General features: G+C 39.7%; 1 pseudogene; it reads right to left on the bottom strand.

The window, feature by feature from the left end:
- Window positions 1-647: 647 nt before the first annotated feature.
- On the bottom strand, window positions 648-11,760 carry LOC126068747 (trafficking protein particle complex subunit 13-like; annotated as a pseudogene).
- Window positions 11,761-12,696: the final 936 nt, after the last annotated feature.

The raw sequence follows: 12,696 nt of genomic DNA, 5'->3' as shown, positions 1-12,696 counted from the left end.
AGCCAGTTCAATGTGTCACATAAACGCAATGCTACAACCCCAATATTTGGAATTCTATTAGAAAAGATCATATCCTTTCCAGGTAGCAAATGTCAACAAGTTTAAATAATGAGGACTATCCTCAATTTTTTTAAGCACTGTCATGGGTAGTTCTGTCTTGACTGTAAAGGAGGAAAGAAAGAAAAGAAAACAGAGTAAGTTGTAATCATACCAAATAAGCTATAATAATTATTTTAATCAAAATATCACAATATTTCTAAGAAACTTTTATATTCTCTTGATGCCAGCTTGAGTGAAACAGTGTCAAATGCTATTAAGTATTTCTGGAAAGCAGATACAATAATTTTTAAATGGTAGCCTCATTGTTAAAAAGAAAAGTCTAACGGCCACCTTTAATGACCTTAATGAAGTCATAAAAATTAGGAAATATACAAGGGTAGAATTATAAAATAGTTCATATAAGATGGAAATAAATATCTTTTCTTTTAAAAATCAACAAATATTTAATTCTCAAAGTCATTCAGAATCTTACAGAAAATAAAATTATTTTCCCTTCTATTTTCTAACAGTTGATCATTTGCTGCTAACAAATACATGAAAAACATTTCTATGAAATTTCCTGAAAATCATAACACTGGAAATTTTCTTCAGCTTTTTATTTTAACAATGGAAGGTTTTACATAGACTTTTGCAACATCACCATATGTATATGTTCTTTTTAATAATTTGTCTGTTATCTTTATGCCGGAGACACTTTGCAGGCCCAGTTTCAAGGAGAGTAATGTGAGGGTAAAGCAGAGAGATGAACTTGGAGGCAGCTTTCCAAGATTCCTTCCTGAGTTTCCACACCAACGAATAGAATCTGTATCACACATTTTCAAGATCAATTTCATTTTCCTATCACTGCAGTTTGTTATCTTACAGGTAATATGAAACGGCTCTTCTAGAATTACAGTATCTGGGATTGTCTCTAAAGACAACTTCATATTTCCATATCCTGGGGCCTCTCTTTCAAGTTGGATTGTCTGGAGCAGTGCCATTTCACCGAGATCTCTTTTCCACACTATATCCAATTTTCCCATTTTTGTTAGTCCCCTAATGGTACTAGCTTTCTCTATAAATTCCTGCTTGAGCTGAAGGTGGTATAAATACTGGCGTCCTTCCATTGACTGCAAAAATGTCCTTGTTCCAAAAGTACTTTCATCTTTGCCAGCCTCGTTGACTGTATTTAATTCTGCCACAGTGTACATTACAGGCAGGTCTAAGGAAACCTTTTTTATGAACAGAGTTGAAGATGAAATATTCTGAATCTGGACTTCAAAAAATAAGTCATCCATCTCCAAATTGTAAAACTTGGTTTTAACATCTAGTGGTGGGAGGAAAGGAAATGAGCACAATTTCCTAAAAAACATCTTTTCTCTATTCTCAGTTGAATAGACACTGCACCCACAGGGACATATCTTCCAGAGTCCTTTACTTTGTTGCGGATGACATCATCAATACAACAATTGGATGTAAGTTCTGTCACTGTAGCCTTGGAGACTGAAAGATGTAAAGGCTGTGTACTTGTCTGAAGATAAGCCTTTTTAATATGACTTTCACAACTTAATTGCTGTCACGGGAAATCTCATATAACTAGAAGTTTTTTTTTTCTCCCAAAAATGCAGTTTTGAGGTTTTATGGTAAAATCAACCTTTTCTCTACACATTTAAATTTCTGGTTGAGGGCATCTCTCATGAGCTGGTTAGAGAAAGTACCAGGTAAGCCACTGTTTTCATGTGTGACTGTTAAAGTGATTAATAAAATAGGTGTAGTAGACAACATCAATTTGAGTGTCAGAAATATCTCCTGTCTCGGTGGATTCTCATGCACTTTGACCCTCAAATTTGCCTCACTGGCTATGGCCCCTGGTGATAGGAGGAGGTTCAGTCAGGACCAGAACAAATCAAGAAGGAAGGTGTACAGAGAGAGGGTCTGTCCTTAAAACAACTCCTATGTTGGTCAGGATTCAATTAGATAAGCATAACCAGTAGGAGAAGATAGATAGATAGATAGATAGATAGATAGATAGATAGATAGATAGATAGATAGATAGATAGATAGATAGATAGATAGATAGATAGATAGATAGATAGATAGATAGATAGATAGATGATAGATAGACAGACAGACAGATGATAGATAGATAGATAGACAGACAGACAGACAGACAGATAGATAGATAGATAGAGTCATGGATTGAATCGTGTCCTCCCAAAACATGTGTACCAATTTGGCTAAGCGATGATTCCCAGTATTGTGTGATTGTCCACCATTTTGTCATCTGATATGATTTTCCTATGTGTTGTAAATCTTATTTCTATGATGTTGACGAGATGGGATTAGCAGCAGTTATGTTAATGAGGCAGGACTCAATCTACAATGTTGGATTGCGTCTTGCTTGAGCCAATCTCTTTCAAGATATAAAAGAGAGAAGCTAGCAGAGAGACATGGGGACCTCATATCATCAAGAGAGTAGTGCCAGGAGAAGAGCATGTCCTTTGGACTTGGAGTCCCCTTGCTGAGAAGCTCATAGACCAGGGGAAAATTAATGAGAAGGACCTTCCTCCTGAGCTGACAGAGAAAGCCTTCCCCTGGAGCTAGTGCCCTGAATTTAAACTTCTAAGCTACTAGACTGTGAGAGAATAAACTTCTCTTTGTTAAAGCCATCCACTTGTAGTATTTCTGCTATAGCAGCACTAGATACCCAAGACAGAAAGACAGGCAGGCAGGCAGGCAGGCAGACAGGCAGTCAGACAGATAGATAGCTAGGTAGAAAGATAGATTTGGATAGATATTTATTTCAGGGAATTGGCTTATGGAATTGTGAGGGCCAATTACGCAGCTGTGTAATGCTGTCTGCATCTGATGCAAGAACTTGAAGTCTATAGGGCAGATAGTAAGGAAAAATCATGAGCATGCTGGAACCCCATGAACAAAAGCTAGAACCCCACGGGATGGACTGAAGCCTATGTCAATTTTCGTTGTCCCTGACCTTGGCTGCAAGAGTATCCTGAAGAAGAAAGGGTGTTTTTCACAGAGCTAAACACACTCAACCAGCTCAGCTTCTGCTTCATGCCAAGTTGAGTCAGCAGATCAATGATAATATGTTTATGTTACAGATGGCTGGTGCCACACTTCTGCCTTCCAAAATCTCACAAGAAACTCCTTGTTTTGCACCCTAACTGGAAACATACAATAAATGGAACTCTGAGAAATGTAGTTGAGCCTAGCAAAGTCTTTGCCACAATGGCCACTTTTTTCATGATCCCATTGGATCATGATTGGCTGGGGAAGGAGGCTGACTGATACCCACATAATGGGTTATCTTATTCACATGATTATTGAAATGCTCCTCTGCTGAGATCACCCTTTAGTGAACATTCAATGGGACACAAATACCTTCATATTCTGTACCTGTGTGGAGAGTTCTATCTGTATATTTCTTCCCCAGACTTCCTTGTCACTGATTTTCTAATTGTGTTCCTTCCAAGTCCCTGACCATGCAGCTAAACCATTGGCTGTAGCCCATGAATCGCTTTTATTTCTGGCCATTTCTCTTTCGAGGCAAAGCGAAAAAGCAAGTACACTGCTCAAATTTCTGCACATTGGGAGGATTACCCTTCACTACAACTATCGACTTTTGGTTCATGCATACATATCATGGAGAACCGCCTGTAAACAAAGATAGAATTTTTGCTTCCTCAGTCAACTGGTTGTAGGGAACTCCACTTGAGGCCGTGGGTGCTAACTGAGAGAGAGAGATAAGGAAAAGTAGCAGAGGTACAGGTCATGGGCATTTGGGCCAATTCTTCATGCAATTTATTTGTGCCTTCAGTATCTTCTTGTTTTTCATCTCATATATACCACTTCCACTTAGTAATGGAGTTCTGCTGTACGCATCCAGCTTTATGGCTTTATGGTTTTAGGTCAGACAACACCTAGTTTGTGATAGGCAGCTCAGGTCATATGGTAAGTTTTTGGCCCATGGTTGAGTGTTCAGTCTCTACTAAGATCCAGTAACAAACTAAAAGTTGTTTCTCAAAATGAGAGTAATTCTCCACAGGGAATCATATGATTGGCTCCAAAATCCTAAGGGTTTGTGTTATAATTCACCTCCAGGGCTCTGTCAAAACAACATCTATATATGCCACTTTCTCTTCACCAACAAATCTACTGGATCAAATGACAAAGTGTCAGAGTAGCTTTCATGGCAGCCTGGACCTGTTACAGAACCTTCTTGTGTTCTGGACCCCACTCAAAACTAGTCACTTTGATAAATGAGTCAGAGTAACACACCAAATGAGGTATCTATTGCCTCCAAAATCCAAAGAGGTTTTGAACCTCTTTTTTTAGTGGAAGAATGGGCAGGATGCAAGAACTTATCCATCAATCATAGAGATAGCTTGATGTGCCTCAGACTACCAGGCTGCTAGAAACTCCACTGAGGTGCAAAGTGTCTGAAAGTTCGTGAGATTTATTTTCCATCCTCTGGTATACAAGTGTCTTACCAATGCATCTACTTTAGTTACTACTTCATCCTAAAAGAAATCTGTTGGTGGAGAGTCAATTCCAATTCATAGCGACCCTATAGGACAGAGAAGAACTGCCCCATAAGGTTTCCAAGGCTGTAAATCTTTACGGAAGCAGACTGTCATGTCTTTCTCCCACAGAGCAGCTGGTGGGTTTGATCCACCAAACTTTTGGTTAGCAGCCTAGTGCTTATTCTAACAATGTCCAATCAGCATAAAATCATCAATTTAATAGAAGAGCATAATGTCTAGTGGAAGAAAAAGTCAATTAAGGTCCCTGTGAAATAAATTATAACATAAGGCTGGAAAGTTAATATATTTCTATGGTAGAATAGTGAAGGTGCATTGCTGAACTTGTCAGTTGATAGCAAACTGCTCCTGGTGGTCTTTATTAATACGTATAGAGAGGGAAAGACCATTTGCCAGATCAATAGCTGTATACTAGGTGCTAGAAGATGTCTTAATTTGTCCAAACAGTAAAACCACATCTGGAATAGCAACTGCAACTTGAATCACCACCTGATTAAATTTACAAGAACCTGCTGTCTTATCCAAGATCCATCTGTTGTCTGCAAGAGTCAAGTAGGTAAGTTGAATAGGGATGTGGTAGGAATCATTAGTCCTGCATTTTTCGAGTCCTTGATGGTGGCGCTTGGGTCATAAATTCCTCCAGGAATATGATATTCCTTTTAGTTTACTACTTTTGTTGGTAGATGCTCTTCTAGCGGTTTTCACTTAGCCTTTCCCACCATGATAGTCCATACTCCATGGGTCAGGGAACCAATGTAGGGATTCTGCCAGTAGCTGAGTATGCCTATTCAAGTTGTGAATTCCAGGATTAAAGAAATAAAATAACCACAGAGTGGATTTAGGGACCCACTAGACCACAAAGAGATTAATCTGTGCTAAAATTTCATTGATCACTTCACCTCCATAAGTCCTTACTCTGTTGTAGGCCCACAGTGATACTTTGGGTCTCCAGAAATTAACGTCAGTTCAGAGTCAGTGTCCAATAATCCTCCAAATATATGATTATTTTTCTTTTCCCAATGTGCAGACGCCCTGGTAAATGGTCATACGTACCTTCGGGAAAGGCTGGGAGAAGGATTAACAGTATATATATTTTTGGAAGTGTAGCATGGCCCTTCCTCAAGTGGATATGCCTCCTCTCCTTCATTCAAGGTATTCTGGTTCTCTAAACTGGCTCATGTTTATGGGAGTTTATTGAGTAGTCATGATCTCCCTGTTTTTGTGATTCAAGTTAGACTCTTCTGTTCACTAGATGTATAATTTTTCTGCTTAGACATATCAAGAAATAATTTAGTAACCTGCTGATCTATTTCCAGTCCAGGGACACCATGGTTAACTAGCCAATGACATATGTCTCTATGAGTCAGAATATTCTTATTACTGCTTTGACACTGCTGTCCATAATGAAATGTGCAAAGACATGGAATTAGATAACCAAAACAGAAGAACATGTTCAGCATTTCTTAAGCTGGAAGAACTGAAGAAAAAATTCAAACCTCGATTTTCAATTTTTGAAGGATTCTATGGACAAAATGTTGAAAGACACAGGAAGCATCAAAAGAAGATGGAGGAAATAAGCAGACTCATTGTACCCAAAGAACTGGTTGATGTTCAACCATTTCAGGAAGTAACACATGATCAAGAACCTATGATACTGAAGGAAGAAGTCCAAGCTGCAGTTAAGCAAAAAAACAAGGCTTCTAGAATTGATGGAATACCAGTCGAGGTGTTTCAAAAAGTGGATGCAGTGCTGCAGGTGCTCACTCATTGTCATGGCTTGAATTATGTCCCCCAAAAATGTGTGTATCCATTTGACTGGGCCACGGTTCCCAGTATTGTGTGATTTTCCTGTATGTCGTAAATCTTGCCTCTATGATGTTAATGAGGGAGAATGGGTGGCAGTTGTGTTAGTGAGACAGGACTCAATCTACAAGATTGGATTGAGTCTTCAGGCAATCTCTCGAGCTATAAAAGAGAGAAGTGAACAGAGAAATAGGTGGACCTCATACCACCAAGAAAGCAGTGCCGGAAGCAGAACACATCCTTTGGACCTGGGGTCTCTGTGCAGAGAAGCTCCTAGTCTAAGGGAAGATTGATGAGAAGGCCAATAGAGAGAGGAAGGCTTTCCCTGGAGCTCACACTTTGAATTTGGACTTTTAGCCTACTTTACTGAGAGAAAGTAAACCTCTCTTTGTTAAAGCCATCCACTTGGGGCATTTCTGTTGTATCAGCACTAGATGACTAAGACACTCATCTATGCCAAGAAATTTGGAAGACAGCTACCTGAAGAACTGACTGGAAGAGATCCATAGTTGTACCCATTCCAAAGAAAGGTGATCAGACAGAATGTGGAAATTATCAAACAATATCATTAATATCACACGCAAGTAAAATTTTGTTGAAGATAATTTAAAAAATGGTTGCAACAGTACATCAACAGGGAACTGCCAGAAACTCAAGCCAGTTTCAGAAGAGGAAATACAACAAAGGATACCATTGCTGATGTCAGATGGATCCTGGCTGAAATCAGAGAATACCAGAAAGATGCTTACCCGTATTTTATTGAATATAAAAAGGCATTTGACTGTGTGGATTATAACAAATTATGGATAACATTGGGAAGAACCGGGATTCCAGAACACTTAATAGTGCTCAAGAGGAACCTGCACATTGATCAAGAGGCAGTCGTTCAAACAGAACAAGGGGATACTGCTAGCTTAAAATCAGGAAAGTTGTGTGTCAGGGTTGTATCCTTTCACCATATTATTCAATCTGTATGCTGAGCAAATAATCTGAGAAGGTTTGGAGGAAGACTCATTAACAACCTGTGATATGCATATGTCACATCCTTTCTTGCTGAAAGTGAAGAGGACTTGAAGCACTTACTGATGAAGATCAAAGACTACGATTTCATTTTTACTTGCACTCACAATCAATGCCCATGGAAGCAGCAGTCAAGAAATCAAACGACATATTGTATTGGGCAAATCTACTGCAAAAGACCTCGTTAAATTTTGAAAAGCAAAGATGTCACTTTGAGGACTAAGGTGCCCTTGACCCAAGACGTTTTCAATCCCCTCATATGCATGAGAAATCTGGATAATAAATGTGGAAAATCAAAGAAGAAATGATGCCTTTCAATTATGGTGTTGGTGAAGAATATTGAATATACCATTGGCTGCCAGAAGAACGAACAAGTCTGTCTTGGAAGAAGTACAGCCACAGTGCTCCTTGGAAGTGAGGAAATCTAGGCTTCGTCTCATGTACTTTGGACATATTATCTGGAGGGACCAGTCCCTGGAGACGGACATAATGCTTGGTAAGGTAGGGGGTCATGGAAAAAGAGGAAGACCTTCAATGAGATGGATTGACACAGTGGCTGAAACAATGGTCTCAAACACAGCAACAATTGTGAGGATGGCCCAGGACCGGGTAGTGTTTTGTTCTGTTGTACATAGGGTTGCTATGAGTCGAAATTAACTCGATGGCACCTAACAACATGTCATGAACATTTTTTTAGCGTTTATTTGATTTTTATTTATTTATTTTTCCTCTTTTTTAAAAAAATTATTTATTGTGCTTTAGGTGAAAGTTTACAAATCAAGTCAGTCTCTCATAGAAAAAGTTATACACACCTTGCTATGCACTCCCAGCTGCTCTCTTCCTAATGAAATAGCACATTCCTCCTCTCCACCTTGTATTCTCTGTTTCCATTCAACCAGCTCCTGTCCCCTTCTTCCTTCTCATCTCACCACCAGTGAGGAGTTGCCCACATGGACTCAAGTGTCCACTTGAGCCAAGAACCTCACTTGTCACCAACATCATTCTCTATCTTACAGTCCAGTCCAATCCCTGTCTGTAGAGTTGGCTTTGGGAATGGTTCCAGTTTTGGGCTAACAAAGGGTCCAGGGACCATGACTGTCCGGGTCTCTCCAATCTCAGTTAGACAATTAAGCCTGGTCCTTTTATGAGAATTTGAGGTCTGCATCCCACTGTTCTCCTGCTCCATCAGCAATTTTCTGTTGTGTTCCCTGTCAGGGCAGTGATTGGTGGTAGCCGCGCACCACCTAGTTCTTCCAGTCTCAGGCTGATGGAGTCTCTGGTTTATGTGGCCTTTTCTGTCCCTTGGGTTCATCTTTACCGTATGTCTTTGATGTTCTTCATTCTCCTTTACTCCAGGTAGGTTGAGACAAATTGATGCATCTTAGATGGCCGCTTGCTAGTGTTTAAGACCCCAGATGCCTCTCACCAAACTGGAATGCAGAATTTTTTCTTAATGCATTTTGTTATGCCAATTGACCTAGAATGTCCCCTGAAACCATGAACCCCAGACACCCATCCCTGCTACTCTGGCCTTTGAAGAGTTTGATTGTATTCAGGAAACCTCTTTGCTTTTGGTTTAGTCCGGTTGTACTGACTTCCCCTGTGTTGTGTGTTGCCCTTCCCTTCACCTAAAATAATTTTTGTCTGCTATCTAGTTTTTTTTTATTTTTTTTATCTAGTTAGTGAATATGCCTCTCCCTCCCTACCCTCATAACCTTCAAAGGATATTTTCTTCTGTGTTTAGAGTTCTTATAATAGTGGTCTCATACAATATTTGTCCTTTTGCAACTGACTAATTTCACTCAGTATAATGTCTTCCAGATTCCTCCATGTTATGAAATGTTTCACAGATTCATTGTTGTTCTTAATGGTTGTGTAGTATTCCATTGCGTGAATATACCGTAATTTATCCATTCATCCATTGATGGGCACCTTGGTTGCTTCCATCTTTTTGCTATTGTAAACAGTGCTGCAATGAACATGGGTGTGCATATATCTGTGTCATGAACATTTCTATATAAATTTTGTAAACAATTTGCCTATTTTACCAAGAAACTTGTTGTTACTGTGATTTTGATTGGAATTGCGTGAAGCCTGCATATCACTGAGGGTTAGAATTGATATCTTAGCAACATTAAGTCTCCCAATCCATGGACAAGGCTTATCTCTCCATTTTATTTTCTACTTTCCACTGTACAGATATTTCACATCTTTTGTCTGATTTGCCCCTAAGTATTTCATATTTTTATGCTAATATGCTCTACACAGTGATGCATTATATTCTCAGGTGTCGTCTATGATTCCTTCTCTCTCGTCCACCTTATTGGGGTGGCTTAAGAATAAAAAAGTTCATGCATGGTCAGAGTTTGTGGGTATGGCCTTGTAACAGCATTCAAGGGAGGAAAATGTCTTAAATTTCCATTTATAACCCAAGCAATCATCAGTGATGACATCCAGTTACAATTTTTTCATTTCAAGCCCTGAGGAGCACTTGTATTATCTGTTTTTCCCTAGACACCTTACAAAGTACTATGTATTTTATTTTCTGATACAGAAACTGAATAATTATGCAGAATTTTAAGTGTGCCCTTTCTGTCCATTGTTGCAACATGTATACATTAACTCTTGGGATGGAGTAGTCAGACCCTTGCAGTATCACACTGTAGGAACGCTAACGATAGACACTTCTTGTGAGAAGTCAACGTTTTCCTATGGAAAGTGTTCATTCGCTTATTCAGTTTGTAAGGAGCAGAGCTCAAGGGTTCTCTGTAACATACGGGTAAGCTACAGTTGAGCCACTCTGTTATCTAGAGATATTTAGGCTTTTACCAATTGCTTCTCTTTTGAAACTGTTCTGCAGTGAACTTTCTTATACATGTCTTTTGCTTATTTTCTTCCTCTGAAGTAAGCCCCCAAAAGTGGAATTGTCATGTGATATACACTTAAAATTAGTATTGTTGCTGTTGTTGATAGTTGCCTTCAAATTGCCTGAGTCATAGCAACCTTATGGATAACAGAACAAAATGTTGCTTGGTCCTGCACCATCTTCATGATCAAACATACTATTGTTGTTAGGTGCCACCGAGTCAATTCTGACTCATAAAGACCCCAAGTTCAACAGAACGAAACTCTGACCAGTCTCCTACTCCAGCCTCACAATCTTTGCTATGTTTGAGCCCTATTGTTGCAGCCACTGTGTCAATCCCTCTTGTTGATGATCTTCCTCCTTTTCTCGGACCCTCTACTTTACCAAGCATGATGTCCTTCTCCAGGGACTGATCTCTCCTGACAACATGTCCAAAGTAAGCAAGACAAAGTCTCACCATCCTCGCTTCTAAGGAGCATTCGTGGCTGTACTTCTTCCAAGACAGATTTTTCATTCTTCTGGCAGTCCATGGTATATTCAATACTCTTCGCCAGCACCATAATTCAAATGCTTCAATTCTTCTTTGGTATTCCTTTTTCATTTTCCAGTTTTTGCATGTATATGAGGTGACTGAAAATATCTTGGGTTGGGCCAGGCCCACCTTAGTCCTCAAAGTGACATCTTTGCTTTTCAGCACTTTAAAGAGGCCTTTCGCAGCAGATTTGCCCAATGCAATATGTCGTTTGATTTCTTGACTGCTGCTTCCATAGGCATTGATTTTGCATCCAAGTAAAATAAAATTCTTGACAACTTCAATCTTTTCTCCATTTATCATGATGTTGCTTATTGGTCCAGTTGTGAGGCATTTTGTTTTCTTTATGTTGAAGTGTAATCCATACTGAAGGCTGTAGTCTTTGATCTTCATCATTAAGTGCTTCAAGTCCTCTTCACTTTCAGTAAGCAAAGTTGTGTCTTCGGCGTATCGTAGGTTGTTAACAAGTCTTCCTCCAATCCTGATCCTGTGCTCTTCATACAGCCCAGCTTCTTGGATTATTTGTTCAACATACAAATTCAATAAGTGTGGTGAAACAATATAACCTTGACGAACACTTTTCTTGATTTTAAACCACACAGTATCCACTTGTTCTGTTCAAATGACTGCTTCTTGGTACAGGTTACACACGGGCACAATTAAGTGTTCTGGAATTCTCATTCCTTGCTATGTTGTCCAAAATTTGTTATGATCCACATAGTCAAATGCTTTTGCATAGTCAGTAAAGCACAGGTAAACATTTTTTATTATTCTCTGCTTTCAGCCAGGATCCATCTCATGGACTTACAGAATGCCTTATCCACCATCATGGTATCACATACAGCGTTGCTTTGGGGCAAGGAACTACCTTAACAGAAAACGAAGTGTGGCAATGGGCCCATGCTCATGGAATTCACTGGTCTTACCATGTTCCCCATCGTCCTGAAGCAGGTAGGTTGATAGAATAATGGAATGGTCTTATAAAGACACAAGTTACAGCATCAGTGAGGTGGCAATACCTTGAAGAGTTATGGCAATGTTTTCCAAAAGGCTATATATGCTCTAAATCAGCATCCAATGTATGGTGCTGTTTCTCCCATAGCCAAGATTCATGGGTCCAGAAATCAAGGGGTGGAAATGGAAGTGGCACCACTCACCATTACCTGTAGTGACCCACTCCCCAAATTTTTGCTTCCTGTCCTTGGGACCCTATGCTCTGCATGTGTAGAGGTCTTAGTTCCAAAACTAAAAATGCTCCCTCCTGGAGACACATCATTGATTCCATTGATGTGGAATTTAAGAATGCCACCTCGCCACTTTGAGCTCCTTATGCCTCTGGATCAACAGGCAAAGAAGGGAGTTACCATGTTGGCTGATGTGATTGATCCTGATTACCAAGGGGAAATCAGATTGATATTACATAAAGGAGTCAAAGAAGAGCATGTCTGGAATGCAGGAGATCTCTTAGGGTGTCTTTTCGTACTGTGGTTATGTTCAGTGGAAAAGTACAGCAACCCAATTCCTACATGACTACTAATGGCCCAGGCCCTTCAGGAATGAAAGTTTGGGTCACCGCACCAGGCAAAGAACCATGACCAGCTGAGTTGTTTCATGAGGGCAGGGGTGGTGGAAGAAGGTAGCTCTAAACCCTTTATGACCACGTGACCAGTTGCAGAAGTGAGGCCTGTAATTGTTATGAGTATCTCTTCCTTGTATGTGCGCATCAAATATTTTTGTTTTCTTCACTTATAAAAATATGGGACATAAACAGGGTGTGGTACGATTGGTTACTGATTGATTACTTTTGTGTGACCTTTTTAGCCATGGTCTTGTATCTCCTACCCAGGTGATTGTGTGATAGGGTAATTGTGGCC

The sequence above is a fragment of the Elephas maximus genome, chromosome X (genome assembly GCF_024166365.1).
Source record: "Elephas maximus indicus isolate mEleMax1 chromosome X, mEleMax1 primary haplotype, whole genome shotgun sequence".
In the NCBI taxonomy this organism is placed as follows: Eukaryota; Metazoa; Chordata; class Mammalia; order Proboscidea; family Elephantidae; genus Elephas; species Elephas maximus.
The sequence above is the reverse complement of the archived record's forward strand: the minus strand, read 5'-3'. Positions and strand labels throughout refer to the sequence as shown.